This window comes from Pongo abelii, chromosome 12 (assembly GCF_028885655.2).
Source record: "Pongo abelii isolate AG06213 chromosome 12, NHGRI_mPonAbe1-v2.0_pri, whole genome shotgun sequence".
Lineage (NCBI taxonomy): Eukaryota > Metazoa > Chordata > Mammalia > Primates > Hominidae > Pongo > Pongo abelii.
Genome location: NC_071997.2, coordinates 38,814,386 through 38,840,836, shown reverse-complemented (window position 1 = coordinate 38,840,836; position 26,451 = coordinate 38,814,386). Strand labels below are relative to the sequence as shown.

The following is a 26,451-nucleotide window of genomic DNA, read 5'->3' as shown; positions in this document are numbered from 1 at the left end:
TTATCTCCTGAAGAGCTACATTAAAAGGCACCTGTTGCTTAGGGAGGGTCTGGAGAGACACCTGATCTTTTTTTTGTTAGTTCACTAGCAAGTTTTATTTCAGAAAAATCAATCCTTGGCTCTTCAGTGCTTCGATTATAACTCTTAAGGTAAGCATGGAAAAACTTCATTTACGTTGTATTTTTTTTTCTTTTTTCTTTCTGTCTTTCTTTTTTTTTTTTGAGATGGGTCTTGCTTTGTTATCCAGGCTGGAGTGCAGTGGCATGATCTTGGCTCACTGCAACCTCTGCCTCTTGGTTTCAAGTGATTCTCCCGCCTCAGCCTCCTGAGTAGCCGGGACTACAGGCAAGTGCCACCACATCTGGATAATTTTTGTATTTTCAGTAGAGACAAGGTTTCACTACCTTGGCCAGGCTGGTCTTGAACTCCTGACCTGAAGTGATCCACCTGTCTCAGCCTCCCAAAGTGCTAGGATTACAGGCATGAGCCACCACACCCGGCCCATTTATATTGTATTGATGTAGCTAAAAGATAAGTCATATGTTTTAATTTACTTTTAATATACTTACTACTTACAAGTGAATGTAGTTCTGACCTAACCTATTGCCTCTTATTATACAGGATAAGAAACTGAGCCAGAATTTAAGGTACTTGCTAAGGTCCATAGTATGATTAGGGGTAGAGCCAGTACCAGAACTGGGGATTTTTTTTTTTTTTTTTGAGACGGAGTTTCGCTCTTGTTGCCCAGGCTGGAGTGCAATGGCACAATCTCGGGTCACCACAACCTCCGCCTCCCAAGTTCTAGCAATTCTCCTGCCTCAGCCTCCTGAGTAGCTGGCATTACAGGCATGTGTCACCATGCCCAGCTAATTTTTGTATTTTTAGTAGAGATGGGGTTTCACCATGTTGGTCAGGCTGGTCTCAAACTCCCGACCTTAGGTGATCCACCTGCCTCGGCCTCCCAAAATGCTGGGATTATAGGTGTGAGCCACCACGCCCGGCCAGAGCAGAAGATTCTTGACCCTCAGTGCAATGCTTTCTCCTCCATGACTCAAAAATATTATCTACCTGGTATTATACTGTAAAGCCGCATGAACATGCTGCAGCTAGCCAGCATTACTTTTTAATTTATAAAGTAAATTTTTATAACAATATTGAAAACAAATGTTCATGAGTTTTAGATGTTCATACTGGTGATGCAGGATTTTTTGCTCCTTAGCCCAGCTAATCTGGGTTCTTTTCTCATGACCAGGAAGAATTAGGCATGCAGCCACATTGAAGGATGAGGAGAGTGGAATTTATTAAGTGAAAAGAAAGCTCTCAGCAAAGACAGGGGTCCTGAGAGCAGGTTTTCGCCTCCCAAATTGAATACCAGGGCTACCACACATGAGTTGAAGAGGCCAGGCTCCTCCCCTGCATAAGGTGCAAATTCCTGGTGGCTCCACCCTATTCCCCCAGTGCATGTGGGCCTCCAGTCCACTGTGGGCATGCCCAGGCAAGCCCTCTGTGCAGTTCCCTTATCTGCACAAAACATCTGGTGTAAACCCTTCTGTGGCTGGTCAGAGATTCTCTGGGGATCCTTCCCTATCTGCTCAGGCATTTGGCTATCTCCTGCCTCTATCACTGGTGAATCTGGTTTCTGCTTTAAGTCAGGATAAACTTCTGTACCTTTAGTTTATTAGATTATATAATTATTTTATTTGTTTGCTAGGGCTTCTGTAACAGAGTATCACAGACTGGTTGGCTTACACAACAGAAATGTATTGTCTCACAGTCCTGGAGGCTGGAAGTTCAAAGGTGTTGGCAGTGCTGGTTCCTCAGAGGCTGTGAGGAAAGGATCTGTTTCTGGCCTCACTCCTTGGCTCACAGATGGCTGTCTTCCCTTTGTTTCTCTTACCATCATTTTCCTTCTATGTATGTTTTTGTGGCCAAATTTCACCTTTTTTGTAAGGACTGCAGTTACATTGGATCAGGGTATACCTTAATGACCTCATTTTAAGTTGATTACCTTTGTAAATACCCTATTTCCAAAAGGTCACATTTTGCGGGACTGGGAGTTAGAACTTTAAAATACGAATTTGGGGGATGGGGCACAATTCAGCCCATAGCAGTTATTTTAAAAAGGCACATATAACTGACTTTCAGCCTATGAGATTCAGGAAAATCATGCCTCTAAGGAAACAAGGGAGGAAACAGAATGATGAAGCCAAAGAGCAGCAGTGATAATGAAACTGACCCAATAGTCCCATAGATAGTATTTTTGATAAACATAGAAATGGACCTTCTGGTCTTAAAGCTTGAAACTTACATTTGTTTTATCTGAGTTCCTTCCTCAGGAAACTACCTTTAGGCCTCTCAAAAAAGTATCAAAAAACTGAAACTTACCAGATCACCACATCCTGACAATGAGATGGTGGACCCCTCATTCATTATGATTGCTTCCTTGCCCCTCCCTAGTTCTTATTTCCTTACACATTGTTACATGTCTTCCCTGTAGTATACACTCCTAATTTTAGTCAGTCAGAGAAATGGATTTGAGAATGAGCTCCCATCTCCACAGCTGCAGCACCCAATTAAAATCTTCTTCCTTGGCAATACTCATCATCTCAGTGATTGGCTTTCCATGTGGTGAGCGGCAGGACACAGACTTTCCCCTGGTGTTTCTGTAACAGACTGTGGTTCCCTGATTGGGAACGTGTTGCTCTGGGCTTGGCTGCTAGGGCCGAGAGTCTCAGAAGACCACCTAAATGGCTGCCCATCCAATTTTCACTGGAGGTGAGTTTCCATCTCTCTCTGGCCCTGATATTGCCGGCCCCAACTGCGTTCCTGATTTCCTAGGATGAACTGCCTTTGAAATTTCACATCTACATCCAGATAGGTGAGTGTCCTTTGTGGGCCCAGAAAGCAGGATCTGCTCCTCCTAATTTGGGAAATTTTAAGCTGAATTTCCATTTGTAGGTTGAACAAGGCCAACTGACAGAGGGAGAAGCATTCTGACAGTTTCAGTTTGGACATTTTTGGGGGCTTCTTTGTAACTGTGTGTTTTGTGTCTGGGCAAGTGAGTGTCTTTTGTGGATACCAGACAATGGGATTACTTCCTCTTAATTTGAGAATTTTTTTTTTTTTTGAGACGGAGTCTTACTGTGTTGCCTAGGCTGGAGTTCAGTGGCATGATCTCGGCTCACTGCAAGCTCTGCCTCCCCCCGAGTTCACGCCATTCTCCTGCCTCAGCCTCCTGAGTAGCTGGGACTACAGGCGCCAGCCACCACACCCGGCTAATTTTTTGTATTTTTGGTAGAGACAGGGTTTCACCGTGTTAGCCAGGATGGTCTCGATCTTCTGACCTCGTGATCCGCCTGCCTTGGCCTCCCAAAGTGCTGAGATTACAGGCATGATCCACCGCGCCTGGCCAATTTGGGAAATTATGAAGGAATTTTTGTTTGCAGGTTGACCACGCCCATCTCATGGAGAGAGGAAACACCCTGCCTGTTTCAGTTTGGACGCTTCTGGGACTTGTTTGTTCCTGTTGCAGTTGAATTGTGTTTTGGTCATTGTTTGTGTGTTTGGTATCATCATGGGAAACTAGAATTCAGTAAACTGATATGCTTTTGTAATACTGTTTGGCCCCAATATTCTTTGGAATCTAGAGTTGAGTGGGAAAGTGGACCATGTATTCCGGCTTTGATTTTGCTATTCTAAACAGGATTGGGCCTAATTGGTAGATTCCAGGTGATGTTCTTCTGTAGTGCTGTTTGGCCCTGGTGTTCTTTGGAGTCTGGGATGTATGGCCTTTAAAAATCCAATTTCCATGGAGACTGCTTTACCCAAAATTTTGGTTTACAGGCTTCATTGGATTACCTATTGGGGCTAATAGAGTTCAGCCATGTGAACATGTTTGTAGACTGTTGAGTTTGTATTGCTATCTCATGGCTAGAGTTTCCAAATAAAAGCCACTGGACCTTTATGTGTGTATACATGTCTAGATGTGTTTTTGTGAATGTTTATTTATTTATTTGAGACAGAGTCTGTCTGTTACCCAGACTAGAGTGCAGTGGCACAATCTCGGCTCACTGCAACCTCCACCTTCTGGGTTCAAGTGATTCCCCTTCCTCAGCCTCCTGAGTAGTTGGAATTACAGGTGCCCACCACCACGCAAACTAATTTTTGTATTTTTAGTAGAGATGGGGTTTCATCATATTGGCCAGGCTGGCCTCAAACTCCTGACCTCACGTGATCTGCCTGTCTTGGCCTCCCAAAATGTTGGGATTACAGGCATGAGCCACTGTGCTTGGCCTGAATGTACATTTATTAAGTTATATGTTGTGTCTATCAAATTGTCTTATAAATAGGAGTAGTCATAAATAAATAAGTCCAAAGTATTTTTCAAATTCACATGACCTAAATAAATCTTTACTAAGCTAGCTAGATGGCTTTCAAATTATTGGTACAATAAAAATAGAAATGTCTTCAGAATTGTCAGTATATGTTTTTGTCTGAGTTTTATATTTGTCTCTGCTAGATATTTTGAGATATCAGGGTTTTGCATAGAAGGCTGTAAAACTATAAACCTAGTCAAAGCAAAATGATCTTGGTTGGTGTTCTTGCTTTGACAAATGAGACTAATGTTGTTAGCTGAATCTTCTGAGTTATTGACAAAAATACCTATGTTTTTAACTTTGAGACTCTTACTTAGGTGAGCACCTGATGTTCACTGACTATTAAAAAGTGGTTTACAAGGAAATAACTTTACATGACGGTGTCTAATATTTTAGTTTTCAGAACTAATCTAGATAAACTGTTAAAAATGAAAGAATTGAGTACATATAAATGGGAAACTTGTTTTAGGTAAACTTTTTGTGTAATTTAAAATCTTTAAATTATTTTTGATGCTTATTGGATGCTTATTGGATACCTGGGTCATTTGCAATTAAGAAAAGATTATGATATGGGAAAATACATTTCTAAAAATTGTGTAATTGTTCTCCTCTGTAAAGTGCTGATATCTGATATTTCAAGGAAATTTTCAATAAAATTTAAGGTTACTAATGATCATAACTATAGTTAATATATAATTCTTTATATAAAATGTGCCATAAAGATGTGTTGTTAGAAAAAGAATAATTTTGTCTAATTCAGAAGTTATCTAAAGGTTAATTCAAATTATGGACTTGCAAAAAGTTATTTATAAAATAAGGTAGTAAAGAACCAGTAAATGGGTGAGAGAGATGTGAAGAAAGTTATGGATATGAAGATGTATGTTTGGTAAGGAAAGTTATAAAGAAAAGAGAAGAATTTTGTATGAGAAAGGATCTTGTATGGTGAATTTTTGTCCTAAAATAAAATGACTGGTTATTAAAAAAAAAAATTGGCTGGGTGCAGTGGCTTATGCCTGTAATCCCAGCACTTTCGGAGGTGGGTGGATTACAAGATCAGGAGATCGAGACCATCCTGGCTAACACGGTGAAACCCTGTCTGTATGAAAAATACAATAACAAAATTAGCCAGGTGTTGTGGCATGTGCCTGTAGTCTCAGCTAGCTGGGAGGCTGAGGCGGGAGAATGGCGTGAACCCTGGAGGTGGAGCTTGCAGTGAGCTAAGATCGCACCACTGTACTCCAACCTGGGTGACAGAGCAGCAAGACTCCGTCTCAAAAAAAAAAAAAAAAAAAAAAAAAAAAAATTTAGGACAAAACAGAAAGTCCAAACATCATAGGTGGTCTGTGTAAGTCATACCCGGTTTTCTTACTACTTCTCTGTATGTCTATATTTGTGCACATACAGAGAAAATGGAAAGTTGAAAAAGTTTAGATAATATTCTTTAAAACCTGATAGAAAATTGGAGAAATTTGGCTAATTAACATAGCATTTAAACATTTGTTTAAATGCTCTTAGTTTAAAGCTCAGTTAAATGCTGTTGTTTAAAGCACTTAGTTTTGATGAAAATAAAGTAAATATTATGAAGAAATACATTTGCAGTTTGGCAATTCTTTTTTAATATAGTTAAGCATGAAGCAAGATTTAACATGGAGCCAGGTTTAACATGGAGCCAAATTTCACATAAATATTTGCATTGCTTTGTTTTACACTGTATAGATAGTACTAGCACTAAAATACTTACTGGTCATGTGTCTAAAGTGAATTTCTTAATTGTACAAAATGTACAGTGGTATTGGTGGACTTAAAGACATTAATTTACATACCTGGAACAAAATATCTACCTTGTGTGTGTTTGGGGGGGTTTTATTTGGCTCTAGGTAACACTTTAGCTTCCAAAGTAAACTGAGTAGGAGAAAAACTTGGGGTTGGTTTCTTGTTTACTTGTTTTCACTTCTAATTTTCATTTATTTGCTCTTTTTTTTGGGTTTTATATATACATGTATAAAACCATTGATGTTTTTTAGTTTCTAATGGAATGCTTTTATTTGGCTTTATGAATAGCCATTTTGTTTCCTGTGCATTTGTAACAATTCATTATTTGTTCTGTTTATCTAGAATTCCTAAGCTACAGTTGTCAAGCCTGGAAAAATTGGTAGAGCACACCAGCCATTTAAAATTTGCTTGTTTTTTCTTACCACTAATGATCTAGAGAGCTACAAGAGCTTTAAGGTTCCTGGAAAAAGTAAAACAAAAGACTTAAGTTCTGAACAGAAATAGTACATTATACATTTTGTTATTTGGAAAGTAGATGAGAGCAGAAATATTTAAATGGTGTTTACTTCCAAGGTAATTCTCTTCAATCGATAACTTGAGTTGGTTTCAGATCTTATCCTTTAATGAGGAAAAACTGATATGGATACAAAGTTTTAAGGTTCAGAAAAATTGGCCTTATCTTTAAGGAAATTATGTTGATTGGGATTTCTCTCAAACTACTTTAGTTGTGTTGAACATTATTAAAATTGAGTGACATTCACTTGGATTAAGTAGTAATAAAAGATGTGAGACTTTCTACTGATTTGTGATCCCAAGCCATTTATCACTGATGGGCCTTCCTGTGTGTACTTGGAAACACAATGTGTATAAGGGTTGCACTGATCTGAAGATTTTTGGTTATGAAAGTTACCTAATCAGTTATCAGTACTGTATCTAGAAACTAATCTTGGGAAATGTGTGATGATGCTCTTTTAAAATAGCTGAGAAGAAATTATTGTGTGCTCGTTCTTACTTTGTCCCTGTTTTGTTGTACAATATTTAAGTGAAGGAAGAGTATTTATTCTTACTGAATTTTCAAAACTGATATTTGTGCTTACCATTTTTTTAAAATAGAAAAGTTAGCTGTCTTACTTTGGTAAGTTTGGTATAGAACCTATCACTTTATGATGCGTTTGGTCACAGTTTTGTCACTAGAATACTAGCAATTAGGCCTATGCAATGTGTAACCTAACTACTTTAATACAGTGGTTTGAAGTGCTGCAGGCAGTAACTCCTAAACAACAAATCACATTGTTTTAATTTGTAACAGGTTAGAAAGAATGATATGACTTTCTGTTGTGTAAATTTCCTATTAACTAATCTGTGTGCTGTTAAGTTACAGAGCTTTGACTCCTGGGTCTGAAAAAGTCATTGACCTCTGCTAAATCTTGAGCATTAACACAAGTTGAAGCCTCATCTTAAGTACCAGGAGAAGGTGATTGACCAAATAACCAGTTTTCGTGAGACACGGGGCCAGAAATTAAAATGACTCAATCCCTCTAAGCCCAGGGAGTGTTGTGGAAGAGTTGGACCCACTAGATCATAAGGGCAGATTTTGAGGGATAAGATTAGTTTAAGGTGTTTCTATAAATTAAACATTAATATCAAAAGCCAGTGATGCAAAGCCAGTGTCTGGGACCGTGTGTCAGAATAACAGGGTTTTCCTGGAACATTGATCTGCTCTTTAATAGAAAGTTGTAAAACATTATAAAAGGTTTAGGGAAATCTTACCGTATAGTCAAACTGATTAAAATCAGATACATTTGTTTATAAAGTTTAATTAAAATTAGCTCTAGTGTTAATTATATACCATACAAGGGTAAAATTTTGATTTTCTCTTTTGAACAAAATGTTTGTGTAATATTAATAAGAGATAACAGATTTCATTTACCTTTTGAGTGAACTGCAGGAAGAAAATGGAGTCGGGAGAGACCAGTTTAGTTGGTCTCATGCTGTCTTTATTAGGGCTTATTGTTTGGGAAACAATCTCCTTTTTATCAAATAGAAGATGTTTTTGTATTATAATTTTGGCTAAATGAATGACTATTTTATAGTAACTTGTGATCCTATTTTGAGATATCATGTGTCTTAAACCTTTGATATTTGACAGATTTTCCAATAGCAAAATTTCAAGTTCTAAATTCAGACTTTTTGAACTTACACTACCTGTTCGGATATTCATGTTCCCTGAAGTCCAAGAGAGACAGTAGGCGTACTTGTTATGTTAGAATTATATAGGAAGCATTGTCAAATGTGAGGTGGTATTTAACTTTCTTTGGGTTATATTTATATAGATATGTTGTTAATATGTGTTCCAGGATTGTATCACGTTCCTGAAATTCTGATATGTCTTAACATATTTTGTCAGTAATAATTATGGTTATTATGTCAAATTGTATGCCACAGAAATAACCAAATTTCCTTGTCAACTGTGTCTTTGATTATGGCTATCTTAAGACTTTTGTCATCCACAACTGATGTTTGCTTTGATCCTTTTCAAAAAATTGATATATCAGCTACAGTCCAGGGCTTGTTTCTTTGGAGTAGTTCACAAAAAGGACTCTGAATGGAGGTTTCTGATAAGTTTGGGTGTGCCGTTGGATTTGAGAGAAAACTTTCAGGGCACTAATTGAAAGGCTGATGTGTTCGTAAAGATTGCTAACCCAGTATGAAGCCGAGCAGGAGTTAATTGCGTGGACTGAATTAATGGATGACAGAAATAATTTTGTATGGCTATTTTCCTTTCAAATATTGCTTATTCTTTTTGTTTTGTTTTTCAGAGTCTGGAGAATTTTTTTCTTTTGAGCTATTTATAGCCTGTAAGTATACTTTAAGTATATTGAGTAGAGTATACTTTTATAAACAGAATTTGAGGCATTGTTTAATTTCTCCTGAATTTGTAAACTATTTGTGAATATTGTTAATTGGGAATATGGTTAATAACATGTTTTCTTTTATAATGGGACACAGTTGGAGGAACTGGTTACTTTCTATGGGCCTTGTTTGAAATGGCCTTGTGAGATGTTCCAACAAAGCCAGTTTAGGAGCGCCTATGCAGACAATGATTCTTGCTGCACTTTGTGTGGGTAATCAGGCCAAGTCTATGGGACCGAAGCTTATTTTGCAGGTAGATTGGTCCTGCTGTGATTTGCCTTTGGTGGAATTGTCAGGGGGCCTGGAGAGAGAAGACTGTGTTTCAGAAGAAAACTATAGTATTAGATTAACCTTTGATTCCTGGGTGGCCATGAGGTCACCTGTGGTATAGAGGTGCTCAGGACACCCCTCCTCAGCATGAAACAGTCAGAAAGATTAACGACTAGGTTCCCCATGACTGAGGAATTAATAAATAAAAAGGGGGCATGGACTGACATCAACTTAATAGTGCCAGAGACAGTTTTTTGGATAAACATAGAAATTGACCTTCTGATCATAAAGCTTGAAACTTACTTTGTTTTATCTGAGATCCTTCCTCAGGAAATGACCTTCAGGCCTCTCAAAGTATCAAAGAACTGAAACTTACCAGATCACCACATCCTGACAATGACATTTGGACTCCTCAATCATCATGATTGCTTCCTTGCCCCTCACTAGTTACTGTTTTCTTACACATTGTTACATTTCTTCCCTGCTATATAAATCCCTAATTTTAGTCAATCAGAAAAATGGATTTGTGATTGAGCTTCCATCTCCTTGGCTGCAGCACCCAGTTAAAGTTTTCTTCCTTGGCAATACTCATTGTCTCAGTGATTGGCTTTCTCTGTGGAGAGCAGCAGGACTTGGACCAAACCCCTGGTGTTTTGGTAAAACTAATGTCTGAATGTTTGGGGCAGATTAAGGGGCTGACAGAAGCAGGCCCAGGCACAGCTTGCTGTTAGGCACTCACAAATGGAAGGGCTTTCTTTCCACTCTGTAATCCACCATTTTACTTGGTCCTTCAGATTTAAAAGAGAAGTTACAAAAATGTATATCCTTTTTCCAGATTAATAATTTACTGAATTTGCTTTATCATTCTTTATGTAGATGCATAATTATTTTTTCTAAGCCATTGAGAGTAAATTGCAGACATCATGCTTATTTATCCCTAAACACTTCAGTATGTTTCCTCAAAACATTATTCAATGTAATCATACAACAATCAAAATCAGAAAATCAACATGGATACTGTTATCTAATCTACAGATCTGAAATTCCACTTATTGTCCCACCAATGTCCATTATAATAAAAGGGGAAAAATATCTTTCTGCTCCAGGGTTCAATGCATTTAGTTATCATCTCTTTAATCCCCCCTTTTTTTTTTGAGATGGAGTCTCACTCTGTCTGTTGCCCAGGCTGGAGTGCAGTGGCGCAATCTCAGCTCACTGCAAGCTCCGCTTCCTGGGTTCACGCCATTCTTCTGCCTCAGCCTTCTGAGTAGCTGGGACTACAGGCACCCGCCACCATGCCTCACTAATTTTTTGTATTTTTAGTAGAGAGGGGGTTTCACTGTGTTAGCCAGGATGGTCTCAATCTCCTGACCTTGTGATCCATCCACCTCAGCCTCCCAAAGTGCTGCGATTACAGGGGTGAGCCATAGCGCCTGGCCCTTTTTTTTTTTTTTTTTATTACACGTTAAGTTCTGGGATACATGTACAGAAAAGGCAGGTTTGTTGTATACACTTGCCATGGTGGTTTGCTGCACCCATCAACCTGTCATCTACATGAAGTATTTTTCCTAATGCTATCCCTCCCCTAGCTCCCTACTCCCTGACAGGCCCCAGTGTGTGATGTTCCCCTCCCTGTGTCCATGTGTTCTCAGTGTTCAACTCCCACTTATGAGTGAGAACATGTGGTGTTTGGTTTTTTGTTCCTGTGTTAGTTTGCTGAGAATGATGGTTTCCAGCTTCATCCATGTCCCTGCAAAGGACATGAACTCATCCTTTTTTATGGCTGCGTAGTATTCCATGGTGTATCTGTGCCACATTTTCTTTATCCAGTCTATCATTGATGGGCATTTGGATTGGTTCTAAGACTTTGCTATTGTGAATAGTGCTGTAATAAATATATGTGTGTATCTGAGTTTATAGTAGAATAATTTATAATTTTTTGGGCATATACCCAGTAATGGGATTGCTGGGTCAAATGGTATTTCTGGTTGTAGATAATTGAGGAATTGTCACACTATCTTCCACAATGGTTGAACTAATTTACACTTTCACCAACAGTGTAAAAGTGTTCCTGTTTCTCCACGTCCTCTCCATCATCTGTTGTTTCCTGACTTTATTTTATTTCATTTTTTTTGAGATAGAGTCTCGCTCTGTCACCCAGACTGGAGTGCAGTGGCATGATCTGTGCTCACTGCAAGCTCTGGCTACTGGGTTCATGCCATTCTCCTGCCTCAGCCTCTCGAGTAGCTGGGACTACAGGCACCTGCCACCATGCCTGGCTAATTTTTTGTATTTTTAGCAGAGACGGGGTTTCACCGTGTTAGGCAGGATGGTCTCAATCTCCTGACCTCGTGATCTGCCTGCATCAGCCTCCCAAAGTGCTGGGATTACAGGCTTGAGCCACCGCACCCGGCCATTTCCTGACTTTTTAATGATCACCATTCTAACTGGCATGAGATGGTATCTCATTGTGGTTTTGATTTGCATTTCTGTAATGACCAGTGATGATGAGCATTTTTTCATATGCTTATTGGCTGCATAAATGTCTTTCTTTTGGGGAAATGTCTGTTCGTATCCTTTGCCCACCTTTTGATGGGGTGGTTTTTTTTTTCTTGTAAATTTGTTTAAGTTCTTTGTAGATTCTGGATATTAGCCATTTGTCAGATGGATAGACTGCAAAATTTTTCTCCCATTCTGTAGGTTGCCTGTTCACTCTGATGATAGTTTCTTTTGGTGTGCCAATGCTCTTTAGTTTACTTAGATCCCATTTGTCAGTTTTGGCTTTTGTTGCTATCACTTTCGGTGTTTTAGTCATGAAGTCTTTGCCCATGCCTGTGTCCTGAATGAAATTGCCTACTTTTCCTTCTAGGGTTTTTATGGTTTTAGGTCTTATGTTAAAGTCTTTTTTTTTTTTTTGAGATGGAGTCTTGCTTTGTCACCCAGGCTGGAGTGCAGTGGCATGATCTCATCTCGCTGCAAGCTCCACCTCCGAGGTTCATGCCATTCTCCTGCCTCAGCCTCCCAAGTAGCTGGGACTACAGGTGCCTGCCACTACGCCTGGCTAATTTTTTGTATTTTTAGTTGAGACAGGGTTTCACCATGTCCGCCAGGATGGTCTCGATCTCCTGACCTCGTGATCTGCCTGCCTCGGCCTCTCAAAGTGCTGGGATTACAGGCATGAGCTACTGCACCCAGCCATGTTTAAGTCTTTAATCCATCTTGAGTTGTTTTTTTATAAGGTGAAAGGAAGAGGTCCAGTTTCAGTTTTCTGCATGTGGCTAGCCAGTTTTCTCAACACCATTTATTAAATAGGGAATCCTTTCCCCATTGTTTGTTTGTGTCAGGTTTGTCAAAGATCAGATTGTTGTAGATGTGTGGTGTCATTTCTGAGGCCTTTGTTCTGTTCCATTGGTCTATATATCTGTTTTGGCACAAGTACCATGCTGTTTTGGTTACTGTAGCCTTGCAGTATAGTTTGAGGTCAGGTAGCATGATGCCTCCAGCTTTGCTCTTTTTGCTTAGGATTGTCTTAGCTATGTGGGCTCTCTTTTGGTTCCATATGAAATTTAAAGTAGTTTTTTCCAATTCTGTGAAGAAAGTCAATGGTAGCTTGATGGGGATAGCATTGAATCTATAAATTACTTTGGGCAGTATGGTGATTTTCATGATATTGATTCTTCCTATCCATGAGCATGGAATGTTTTCTCATTTGTTGGTGTCCTTTCTTATTTCCTTGAGCAGTGGTTCGTAGTTCTCCTTGAAGAGATCCTTCACATCCCTTGTAAGTTGTATTCCTAGGTATTTTATTCTGTTTGTAACAATTGTGAATGGGAGTTCACTTATGATTTGGCTGTCTATTATTCGTTTATAGGAATGCTTGTGGTTTTTGCACATTGATTTCATATCCTGAGACTGCTGAACTTTCTTACTAGCTTAAGGAGATTTTGTGCTGAGACAATGGGGTTTTCTAAATACACAATCATGTCTTCTGCAAACAGACACAATTTGACTTGCTCTTTTTCTATTTGAATACACTCCATGTCTTTCTCTTGCCTAATTGCCCTGGCCAGAACTTCCAATACTATGTTGAATGGGAGGCATGGGAGAGGGTATCCTTGTCTTGTGCTGGTTTTCAAAGAGAATGCTTCCAGCTTTTGCGTGGTCAGTATGATCTTGGCTGTGGGTTTGTCATAAATAGCTCTTATTATTTTGAGACATGTTCCATCAATATCTAGTTTATTGAGAGTTTTTAGCATGAAGTGGTGTTCAATTTTACCAAAGGCCTTTTCTGCATCTGTTGAGGTAATCATGTGGTTTTTGTCATTGGTTCTGTTTATGTGATAGATTACATTTATTGAACTGCACGTGTTGAAGCAACATTGCATACCAGGGATGAAGCCAACTTGATCGTGGTAAATGAGGTTTTTGATGTGCTGCTGGATTTGGTTTGCCAATATTTTATTGAGGATTTTTGCATCTATGTTCATCAGGGATATTGACCTGGAATTTTCTTTTTTTGTTGCGTCTCTGCCAGGTTTTTTTATCAGGATGATGCTGACCTCATAAAATTAGTTAGGGTGGTGTCCCTCTTTTTCTATTGTTTGAAAGAGTTTCAGAAGGAATGGTACCAGCTACTCTTTTTACCTCAGGTAGAATTCTCCTGTGAATCTGTCTTGTCCTGGGCTTTTTTGTTTGGCAGGCTACTAATTACTGCCTCAATTTAAGAACTTGTTATTGATGCATTTAGGGATTCAACTTCTTCCTGGTTTAGTCTTGGGTGAGTGTATATGTCCAGGAATTTATCAATTTCTTCTAGATTTTCTAGTTTATTTGCATAGAGGTGTTTATAGTGTTCTTTGTATTTCTGTGGGATCAGTGGTGATATCCCCATTATTATTTTTTATTGTGTCTATTTGATTCTTCTCTCTTTCCTTCTTTATTAGTCTGGCTAGCATTCTATTGTGTTAATCTTTTCAAAAAATTAGCTTCTTGATTTATTGATTTTTTGAAGGGTTTTTCATGTCTCTATCTCCTTCAGTTCTGCTCTGATCTTAGTTATTTCTTGTCTTCTGCTAGCTTTTGAATTTGTTTGCTCTTGCTTCTCCAGTTCTTTTAATTTTGATGTTAAGGTGTTGATTTTAGATCTTTCCTACTTTCTCCTGTGGGCATTTAGTGCTATAAATTTCCCTCTAAACACTGTTTTAGCTGTGTTCCAGAGATTCTGGTATGTTGTTTTTGTTCTCATTGGTTTCAAATAACTTATTTATTTCTGCCTTAATTTCATTATTTACCCAGTAGTCATTCAATAGCAGGTTGTTCAGTTTCCATGTAGCTGAGTAGTTTTGAGTGAGTTTCTTAATCCTGAGTTCTACTTTGATTGCACTGTGGTCTGAGAGACTGTTATGATTTTAGTTCTTTTGCATTTGCTGAGGAGTGTTTTACTTCCAATTGTGTGGTCAATTTTAGAATAAGTGCTGTGTGGTGCTGCGAAGAATGTATATTCTCTTGATTTGTGGTGGAGAGCTGTAGATGTCTATTAGGTCTGCTTGGTCCAGAGCTGAGTTCAAGTCCTGGATATGCTTGTTAATTTTCTATCTCATTGATCTGTCTAATATTGACTGCGGGGTGTTACAGTCTCCCACTATTATTGTGTGGGAGTCTAAGTCTCTTTGTAGGTCTCTAAGGACTTGCTTTATGAATCTGGGTGCTCTTCTATTGGGTGCATATATGTTTAGGATAGTTAGCTCTTTTTGTTGCATCAATCCCTTTACCATTATGTAATGCCCTTCTTTGTCTCTTTTGATCTTTGTGGTTTAAAGTCTGTTTTATCAGAAACTAGGATTGCAACCTCTGCTTTTTTTTTGTTTTCCATTTGCTTAGTAAATACTCCTCCATCCCTTTATTTTGAGCCTGTGTGTGTCTTTGCATGTGAGATGGGTCTCCTGTAAACAGCACACCGATGGGTCTTGACTTTTCATCCAATATGCCAGTCTGTGTCTTTTAAATTGGGGCATTTAGCCCATTTTCATTTAAGGTTAATATGTGTGAATATTAAGGTTAATATGTGTTATGTGTGAATTTCATCCTGCCATTGTGGTGCTTGCTGGTTATTTTGCCTGTTAGTTGATGCAATTTCTTCATAGTGTGGATGGTCTTTACAGTTTTCCATGTTTTTGCAGTGACTGGTACCAGTTGTTCCTTTCCATGTTTAGTGCGTCCTTCAGGAGTTCTTGGAAGGCAGGCCTGGTGGTGACAAAATCTTTCAGCATTTCCTTGTCTGCAAAGGATTTTATTTCTCTTTCACTTATGAATCTTAGTTTGACTGGATATGAAATTCTGGGTTGAAAATTATTTTAAGAATGTTGAATATTGGCCCCCACTCTCTTCTGGCTTGCAGGGTTTCTCATTTTTTTTCTTCATTTCAACCTTGGTAAATCTGACGATTATGTGTCTTGGGTTTTCTCTTCTCGAGGAGTTTCTTAGTGGTCTCTGTATTTCCTGAATTTGAATGTTGGCCTGTTTTGCTAGGTTGGGGAAGTTCTCCTGGATTATATCCTGAAGACTGTTTTCCAACTTGATTCCATTCTCCCTATCACTTTAAAGTACACCAATCAAACGTAGGTTTGGTCTTTTCATATAATCCCATATTTCTTGGAGGCTTTGTTCATTCCTTTTCATTTTTTTCTCTAATCTTGTCTTCACTCTTTATTTCATTAAGTTGATCTTTAATCTCTGATATCCTTTCTTCTGCTTGATTGACTTGGCTATTGATACTTGTGTATGCTTCACTAAGTTCTCATGCTGTGTTTTTCAGCTCCATCAGGTCATGTATGTTTTTCTTTAAACTGGCTATTCTAATTAGCAATTCCTGTACCCTTCAAGTTTCTTAACTTCCTTGCATTGGGTTAGAACATGCTCTTTTAGCTCAGAGGAGTTTGTTATTACCCACTTTCTGAAGCCTACTTCTCTCAATTCATCAAACTCATTATTCCAGTTTTGTTCCCTTGCTGGTGAGGAGTTGTTATCCTTTGGAGGAGAAGAGGCATTCTGGTTTTTGGAATTTTCAGCCTTTTTGCTCTGGTTTTTCCTCATCTTCATGGATTTATCTATGTTTGATCTTTGATGTTGGTGACCTTGAGATGGGGTTTTGGTATGGACATCCTTTTTCTTGATGTTGATGCTATTCCTTTCTGTTTGTTAGTTTTCCTTCCAACAGTCATGCCCATCTACTGCAGGTCTGTTGGAGTTTTCTGGAGGTCCACTCCAGACCCTGTTTGCCTGCGTATCAGCAGCGGAGGCTGCAGAACAGCCAAGATTGCTCCGTGTTCCTTCCTGTGGAAGCTTTGTCCCAGAGGGGCACCCACCAGATGCCAGCTGTAGCTCTCCTATATCAGGTGTCTGTTGACCCTTGCTGGGAGGTATCTCCAAGTCAAGAGGCACAGGGGTCAGGGATCCACTTGAGGAGGTAGTCTGTCCCTTAGCAGAGCTTTAGCACTGTCCTGGGAGATCCCTGCTGTCTTCAGAGCCAGCAGGCAGGAACATTCCAGTCTGCTGAAGCTGCACCCACAGCCACCCCTTCCCCCAGGTACTCTGTCCCAGGAAGATGGGAGTTTTATCTATGAGTCCCTGACTGGGGCTGCTGCCTTTCTTTCAAAGATGCCCTGTCCAGGGAGGAGGAATCTGGAGAGGCATTCTGGCTACAGCAGCTTTGCCAAGGTGTAGTGGGCTTCGCCCAGTTTGAACTTCCCTGTAGCTTTGTTTACAGTGTGAGGAGTAAACCACCTACTGAAGCCTCAGTAATGGCGGATGCCCCTCCCCCCACCAACCTTGAGCATCCTGGATCAACTTCAGACTGATGTGCTGGCAGCGAGAATTTCAAGCCAGTGGATCTTAGCTTGCTGGGCTCTGTGGGGGTAGGATCTGCTGAGCTAGACCACTCGGCTCTCTGGCTTCAACCCTTTTTCCAGGGGAGTGAATGGTTCTGTCTTGCTGGGGTTCCAGGTGTCACTGGGTATGAAAAAAAACTCCTGCAGCTAGCTCGGTATCTCCCCAGATGGCTGCTGAGTTTTGTGCTTGAAACCCATGGCCCTGGTGGTGTAGGCACCTGAGGGAATCTCCTGGTCTGCGGGTTGCAAAGATCATAGGAAAAGTGTAGTATCTGGGCTGGAATGCACCATTCCTCGTGGCACAGTCCGTCAAGGCTTCCCTTGGCTATGGGAGGGAGTTCCCTGACCCCTTGTGCTTCCCAGGTGAGGTGATGCCCCACCCTGATTTGGCTAGCCCTCTCTGGGCTGCATCCACTGTCTAACCAGTCCCGATGAGATGAGCTGGGTACCTCAGTTGGAAATGCAGAAATCACCCACCTTCTGCATTGATCTTGCTGGGAGCTGCAGACCGGAGCTATTCCTATTCAGCCATCTTGCCAGCCACCTCTTTAATCTCTTTAAATCCAAAAAACTTATCTTTCATGTCCTTGACATTTTTTAAGACAACAGGCCTGTAATTTTATAGGGTCTCCCTTAGTTTGGGTGTGCAGGTTCTGTGGTTTTGCCAGCGTTACCAATGAAGCCATGTTGTGTCATATCATGAGGCATATGATGTTGATATATCCTGCTATTGGTGATGTTAGCAGTGACCATTTCATTAGGGTGGTGTCTGCCAGGTTCCTCACCATAAAGTTATGATTTTTTTCCATTATCATGTATAAGTATCTTGTGGGAGATGCCTTGACACTATATAAATATCCATTGTCTCATTAAACTTTCATCTACTAGTTTAAGCATCCCCTGACAATTCTTGCTTGTAACTTATTACTTTTATGGAGAGTTTCGGATACCATCATTACTCCTACATTTATTAGTCATTTTACTGTAAGAAAGAGCTTTCCCTTTCTCTCCCATTTGTTTATTTATTTATAATACTATGAATTCATGGATTCTTATTTTATCCTATGGGTTATAGTCTGGTTATGAATGCTGTTTATTTTGATGTTTAAATTGTACAAGATTTGACCAGGGGAAGACCTTTCAAGCTGGTTCCTGTGTTCTTTTTCATGTCCCCATGGTGGTTAGAGCCTTTTCTCATTTCCTGTCAGAAAAAGATATTCTGGCTAACCTTATATTTTCCCTGCCCCCATTCTAAAATCACCCGTGTCTCCGAGGAGCTCTGGTTCCTGTTGATGGAGTATGGTATTTAGAAATAAGGAGCTGGGGAAGCAGTGTGCTCATTGCCAGTGAGTACCATGGCTTCTAGGCCTTCTCAGCCTAGAAGAGTGAGGACTAGGGAATATATGTATGTGTGTATATACAGGTATGTGTATATATATATATAAAATATATATATATATTTGTGGTGCATAGAAAAGTGGCTTCCCATGTCTTAATCCTGGAACCTGTGAATATATTACCTTACATTCAAAAGGAACTTTGTGGATGAAGTTAAGGGTCCTGAGATAATTACCCTGGTTTATCTGGGTGGGCCTGGTATAATCACAGAGTTCTTATGAGAGAGAGGGAAGAATCAAAGAGGAGGAGAACAGATTCTCTTCTGAGGTCCTTGATTTTAGACTTCTGTCCTCCAGAACTGTAAAAGAATAAATTTGTTTTGTTTTAAACTACTAAGTTTGCGGTAATTTGTTACAGTACCAATAGGAAACTAATTCTGAAGTAGGAGATATGTGTATATGTATGTATATATGTGTGTATCTCTACCTATATAATATATAGATATTTATATAATACACACACTCACACCCACACCCACTGGTATTCACACCCACACCCACTGGTATCTATTTATCCAGTAAAAACTATGAGTTTCTATTGATACCTAAAATTCCATTTCAACACCACAAGGATTATTCTAACTTCCCCTTTGTGAGAGGAAAAAAAAATACTGAGTTTCTATTCTTTCACTCCACAGTAGCCATCAAGTTGGTGACCAAATGAGTGGGGTTTTTCGCCCACATGCCAAGTAGCAGACACTAGCTAGGTGTCCTGTAATGTAATTGAAATCTGACACTATCTTCCTGGAGATTGCTTTAGCTTCCATAGGTTGGGGGCTCAGTCCCCAAACTGCCCCCTCCTTCAGATACCAGTCACAAGTCCAGGCTCTGGAACTTCTGGCTGATCCACTCCAAGTTGAAGTTCCCCTGACCCTGTTTTCAGGTATGATTAATTTGCAGGAGCTGTTCACAGAACTCAGGGAAACTCACCAGTTCATTATAAAGAAGGATTTTTTTTTTTTGACAGAGTCTCGCTCTGTTACCCAGGCTGGAGTGCAGTGGTGCGATCTCGGCTCACTGCAACCTCTGCCTTCTGGGTTCAGGCGATCCTTGTGCCTCAGCCTTCCTGGTAGCTGGGACGACAGACACGCACCACTGTGCCTGGCTAATTTTTGTATTTTTAGTAGAGACAGGGTTTCGTTATGTGGGCCAGGCTGGTCTGGAACTCCTCGCATCAAGTGATCCATCTGCCTTGGCCTCTCAAAGTGCGGATTTACAGCATGAGCCACTGCCCCTGGACACAAAGGATATTTTAGAGGATACAAATAAACAGCCAGATGGAGATACATAGGGCAAGGTCACAATCAAACTGCAGTAAAATTGTGGATTGAATGGGCATTGGTGATCTCTAGAACTAGGGTCTGGAGTAGTTGCTAAAGTGGATTGTAGAGTAAAGAGAAACGTAAGATTCACAGAGTGCATAACTCAGAAATGAGTAACTACACCAGCTTGTCCTGGCATAAAGACCTAAAAAGTGTTTTTATGTGGATCCCCATGGAAGCCAGTGTGATAGGATACACAGCATCCCTGACAACATTGCTCAAACAAGTAGACTTGGTTTCTTATGATTCTCAATGAAAGCAGTTATATAATGAGTGAAGATGGTGTGGTCCAGATTGTCAGGCTTGTTGTTGTGGTAATTTTATGTGCTATTTTAAGTGTATATATTTATTTTAACTTTTTATTATGGAAAATTTCAAATACATTCAAAACTTGAATGCCCATGTGATGTCTAGTCTTGTTTCATCTGTTGCTCCTCCTCTACCTCCAAGTGCCTTTTTTTCTTTAATAATGTAGAGCAAATTCTGGATATGATGATTATTTCCCTCTTGAGTTCTTCAGCACGTGTCAGGGACTTTACTCATTTCTTTTTCTTTTTATTTTTTTTCTTCAACTTTTAAGTTCCAAGGTACATGTGCAGGATGTGCAGGTTTGTTACATAGGTATACATGTGCCATGGTGGTTTGCTGCACAAATCAACCCATCATGCAGGAATTAAGCTGAGCATCCACTAGCTATTCTTCCTGATGCTCTCCCTCCCCCTGCCCCACTGACAGGCCCCAGTGTGTGTTGTTCCCCCAGTGTGCCCATGTGTTCTCATTGTTCAGCTCCCACTTATAAGTGAGAACATGCAGTGTTTGGTTTTCTGTTCCTGTGTTAATTTGCTGAGGATAACGGCTCCCTGCTCCATCCATCTCCCTGCAAAGGACATGATCTCATTCCTTTGTATGGCTGCATAGTATTCCATAGTGTATATGTACCACATTTTCTTTCTCCAGTCTATCATTGATGGGCATTTGGGTTGCTTTCATATCTTTGCTATTGTGAATAGTGCAGCAATGAACATACTCATGCATGTATCTTTATATAATAATGGAATGATCTGTATTCCTTTGGGTATATACCCAGTAATGGCATTGCTGGGTCAAATGGTATTTCTGCTTCTAGATCTCTAAGGAATTGTTGTACTGTCTTTTACAATGGTTGAACTAATTTATACTCTCACCAACAGTGTAAAAGCATTCCTTTTTCTCTGCAACCTCATCAGCACCTGTTGTTTCTTCACTTTTTAATAATTGCCATTCTGACTGGCATGAGAGGGTGTCTCATTGTGGTTTTGATTAGGTGCTTTACTCTCTCTCTTTTTTTTTTTTTTTTTTTTTTGTGAGATAGAGTTTCGCTCTTGTTGCCCAGGCTAGAGTGCAATGGTGCAATCTCAGCTCACTGCAACCTCCACCTCCTGGGTTCAAGTGATTCTCCTGCCTCATCCTCCCGAGTAGCTGGGACTACAGATGTGTGCTACCACGCCCGGCTAATTTTGTGTTTTTTAGTAGAGATGGGGTTTCTCCATGTTGGTCAGGCTGGTCTTGAACTCCTGACCTCAGGTGATCCACCTGCCTTGGCCTCCCAAAGTGTTGGGATTACAGGCGTTAGCCACTGCACCTGGCCAGGGGCTTTACTCTTAATCATTCTTGTTGTTCGTATTTTGTGGATGAGGAAACAGGCACAGAGATGATTAAGTAAGTTGCCCAAAGCCACAGAGTAATAAAGCGGTTCAGAGACAAAGTTGGTTCAGTTACCATCTGTATCTCCACTGTCATTCTTGATTTCTCCGGCTGGTGTGACCTAGAAAAGCAAGAGTTACACGTGGAGCATTTTAGCTATGATCAAGCACATTGATGTACACTGGATGGAAATAAAGGAAAAAAACATGAACTTCAACTTCTAATACTGTGTCACTTCTAATGTTAGGAGCATCGGCTTCAAATCTTTAAAATCTTATTGGCCTGTTTTACCATATTTTTTATTAGGGCAAGAAAATTTATTGTCTTGATTCTGCACATATAATTTCAGTACAAAATAAATGCATCCATGAAGTTCCTATATATTTTAAAAATCTTGATTTCATTTCCTAATTATAGTTCCTAATAAGATCAAGAACTTCCCCAGGAAGGTGGCACTTGGGCCATGAAGGCAAGGACCATGTCTGCTTTTTTTTTCTTTTGTTTTTTTGGAAATGGAGTTTTGCTCTTGTCACCCAGGCTGGAGTACAACGGGGCTATCTCGGCTCACTGCAACCTCTGCCTCCTGGGTTCAAGTGATTCTCCTGCCTCAGCCTCCCAAGTAGCTGGGATTACAGGTGCCTGCCACCACACCCGGCTAATTTTTGAATTTTTAGTAGAGACGGGGTTTCACCATGTTGGCCAAGCTGGTCTTGAACTCCTGACCTCAGGTGATCTGTCCACCTCGACCTCCCAAATTGCTGGGATTACAGGCATGAGCCACTGTGCCCGGTGCCATGTCTGTCTTATTTGATGTTTCTTCACACCTGGGATGGCCTTACACAGTGCTTTGCACATTGTGGATACTCAGTAAATGTTTGTCCATTAAATGTACTTTATTTATTCCTAACAAGAAACTTTGGTAATTTTGTGATGCCATCTTATCTAAAATTGCATGCATTATTTGTTATTTAGACATAGTTACTTAAACATTACGTTTAATTTAAAAAATGTATTAGGCCCCCCAAAGGGCATAAAAGGAGTAATAGTTAAAAACAATATGGTATATACAATGTAAACTTTTTCTGGGGTGGGGGTGAGAATTTATGAATGAGAGAATGTCCTTGATTGTGAATAGCTGACTGTCTTCTAGATGGTTGCCAGTTGGCAACCTATAGGCAACCTATAATCCCTAGTAGCTGGGATTATAGGCACCTGCCACCACGCCCAGCTAATTTTTTGAAAAATATTTTTAGTAGAGACAGGGTTTCACTATGTTTCCCAGGCTGGTCTCGAACTCCTGACCTCAGGTGATCCACCTGCCTCGGCCTCCCAAAGTGCTGGGATTACAGGTGTGAGCCACCGCGCCTGGCCTATTCTTGCATTTTTTCTAGAGATGAGGTCTGTCTCCCTATGTTGCCCAGGCTGGCCTCAAACTCCTGGGCTCAAGCAATCCTCTCTCCTCAACTGTCCCAAGTGTTAGGATTACAGGCATGAGCCACCATGCCTGGCCAGATAGATTTTTGAATTCTTCCCATTGCAAACTGAAAATAGGCAAGTAACGATCCCTTCTCAAGGCAACACCCACATCCCATCCATTCTTGCTTGAGGCCAAACTGCTTTCCCACGGAGGACTGAGAGCCAGTGTGCATTTCATAACACTCTTCCCCACAGTGCACCCATAGGGTTGGAAGCCAGAACATTTGTGGCCATTATACAACAGATGCAGTTTTCGGCCAGAACCCTCTAGGGCCTTCCTTTTCACTGGCCCTCAGCGGCTGCTGGGGTCTGCCTGCCATCAAGGAGCAGCCAGTGTGTGTGTGGCTGTGAGGTGTGGGAGGGGCCAGGGTAAGCAACAAAGCAGACCAGAGGTGAATTCTGGGGCTGGGTGGACACAGTGGCAGGACCAGTCATGGCCCACAGTAAGACCAAAGGGTCTTGTGTCCTCCATTAATTATTTTCTGGGTGGTTTCTGCTAAGGATAGCTTCAGGGAAAATTCCAGCTGGCCCTTAAGTCTCATCACCTGGGTGTGCTCCTTGCCAAGCAGCTCACCGAGCTTGTGATCCTCCCGTTGCTCTGAGATGCTCTTCTCCTCTTCCACAGGCCTGGGATCCTTTTCCCTGATGAACTATTCCAGGTGGTATCCCATAGCCCCAGTCATGAAGGCCACAGGGAATGTGACATAGCGAGCATAGGTATGCATCACAGTCCAAAGTACAGGCCATGTGACATCTGCAGCCCAGACTGCACTCTTCGGTCTGGCCTGCTCTCCCTGGCTCTCCTAGACCACATCACAGACATTGCTGCTCCCGGACCCTAGTTTTTCTTTTATTCATTGCTTTTTTCTTAGGATTTGGCTGCAAAATTATTGCATCAAGTCCAAACTGTATATTCTACACATGAAATGTCCAGAGGAATTGAGAGGTCCATTCTTGAAGCATTCCCAGAAGAATGAGAAATATTCTATAAGTCAGAATTCTCTTCCAGCCTCTCCCTGACTCTTATTGGCCAAAGTACATTCCAAGCCAGTTCCTAAACTGACCACTGCCCAGGAGAATGGCTTATTCTTAGCCAATCAGGCTAATTCCTGAAGCTGAGGTTGAGATCAATGTCCTTGGAGGCACGTGGGCTGCATGGGAAAGAGGCAGACACCGGAACTGGGTTCTATTAGGAATAAAGAAGAGGAGATAGATGCTGGGTGTGGAATCCACAATGTTCAATTCAGTGAGAATGGAAGGGGGCAGGAAGGTTTGAAAAATATTAAGGGGATAAATGTGTGGGGGAGTGTAGTGGGGAATATGGGAAGAGATTCGGACTTGGCAACTGGTGGGGTATTTGATGAAATAAGAAACCAGACAAAATAGGTTTAATGCCAGGGAGGTGATAAATTCAGTTTTGGATGAGCTGAATCTGAGATGCCAATGGGATATCCAAATGGTAGTCTGATGTTCTCAAGAATAAGCTTTAGCCTGAAGGTATGTCTGAAAGTCCAAGAGGTATCAGCATATAGAGAGAATTGAAGCCATTGAATGGATGACTCAGGGAGTGAAGAGAATGAAACAAAAACAAACAAACAGTAAAACAAAACAAGAAGAATTTTGGAACCCCTGAGAAAGAAGATGAGAGTAGGTGAGAAAGGGAAAGGTGGGAGGAAAAATCTGGAATGTTCGTTATCAGAGAAACTGAGGGATGAGAGCATTTCATGAAAGTAATGATGGTTATGTTGTCAAATGCTACAAGAAATATGTGGACTTAAAAGTATCCATTGGCTTTAGTGGCAAGAAGGTTCTTAAGACCTTGGCAATAACACTTTTGATGGACTTCTGGAGAAAGAGGCTGACTGTGCTGGAGTGAGATGGAAAATGAGAAAATGGAGAAGGTGTGTGTAATCACCTATTTTAAAAGGCAAAAATAATTAAAAAAAAAAAAAAACCAGGAGAGACTTTAGCATGTTTAAATGCTAAACAGCCATTCTGTTTCAAGATGGGTGTCTACTCCGTACACACTTCTATCTCTGCTCCTTTCAAAATGCCATGCAGTTAAAGAGCAAGATCTGTAGCAGCACTGGAAAACATTCACATTGCCATTCACAAACCAGAAACAATGAGGGATTTCTGGGAGACATAAAGCATGGGATTCGATCTTTGGCAAAGGTAAAGATCCTAAAAAGCAATATAGTAGAGGAAGAGACTATTGGAAAATTGAGTTTTTTTGAAAGAAACTTGAAAAAATCCTCAAGACTAGAGTCGTTAGTAGCTGTGGGGGGAAGAAGCAGTGGAGAAGAGTAGATTATGGGGCAGAGGATGGGGTCATTAGTTCCAAAATGGCTGGAATAGGGTCAGGCCCAGAGAGTGCCCAAATGGGTGTTCCTCTTCTAGGCTATAGCTAGAGACAGCCTTGCTCTTAAAGACCAGAAAGTGGGGAGTGCCTCCCTTGGGAGACGGAATGTCCTAGTATAATCTTGGAGAGAGATAGTTCAGGTTCTACCCACCAAAATGGACACAGAGTCTCACATTCTGAAAGCAAGTTCCCCAAGAAGCATGAAAGGTGATTTTCCTGGCTGCACTTTGCTGTCCACTCACCATGGCCAGTGCTCTGCTCAACTAGGTATTCACACTGCAAAGGACACAGTGACTTTAGAACACTAGCTAAAAACACTTCTCATTTATAAACTTGAATAGATAACTAAAAATCATCAGACATTAGCATGAAGAAGAATGAAGAAGAATAATTAGTAGTTACTGAGAAAACAGGTAATTTAGAAAATTAGATAAATTTTCAGTATTTCTAGAAATGACTGAGATTATGTTGCACTCACAAAACATTTCTAGGCTACTCTGGGCCAAGTGCTGGTGGCTCATACTTGTAATCCCAGCATTTTGGGAGGCCAGGGCAGGCGGATGACGTAAGGATCACTTAAGGTCAGGAGTTTGAGACCAGCCTGGCGGATATGATGAAACCCCATCTCTACTAAAAACACAGACATTAGCTAGGTGTTGCACACCTGTAGTCCTAGCTACTCAGGAGGCTGAGGCAGGAGAATTGCTTGAACCCAGGAGGTGGAGGCTGCAATGAGCAGAAATCACGCCACTGCACTCTAGCTGGGCGACAGAGTGAGACTGTCTCAAAAGAAAAAAGAAAAAAAAAAGAACAAGTTACCAAAACAGTATGAAAAAATAAACTTTAAGTTTATAAGTAGACTGGACGTGGAGGAAAAATAACTTTATAAGCTGAAATATGGTGCCAATGAATTTCCTAGAACTTAGTGCAGAAAGACAAATAGTTGAAATTATGGAAGAAAAGTTAGAAGACAATTTATTATTTCATTTGATA

General features: G+C 40.5%; 1 pseudogene; it reads right to left on the bottom strand.

Moving 5' to 3' along the window:
• Positions 1-23,567: 23,567 nt before the first annotated feature.
• On the bottom strand, positions 23,568-25,703 carry LOC112132083 (small integral membrane protein 12-like; annotated as a pseudogene).
• Positions 25,704-26,451: the final 748 nt, after the last annotated feature.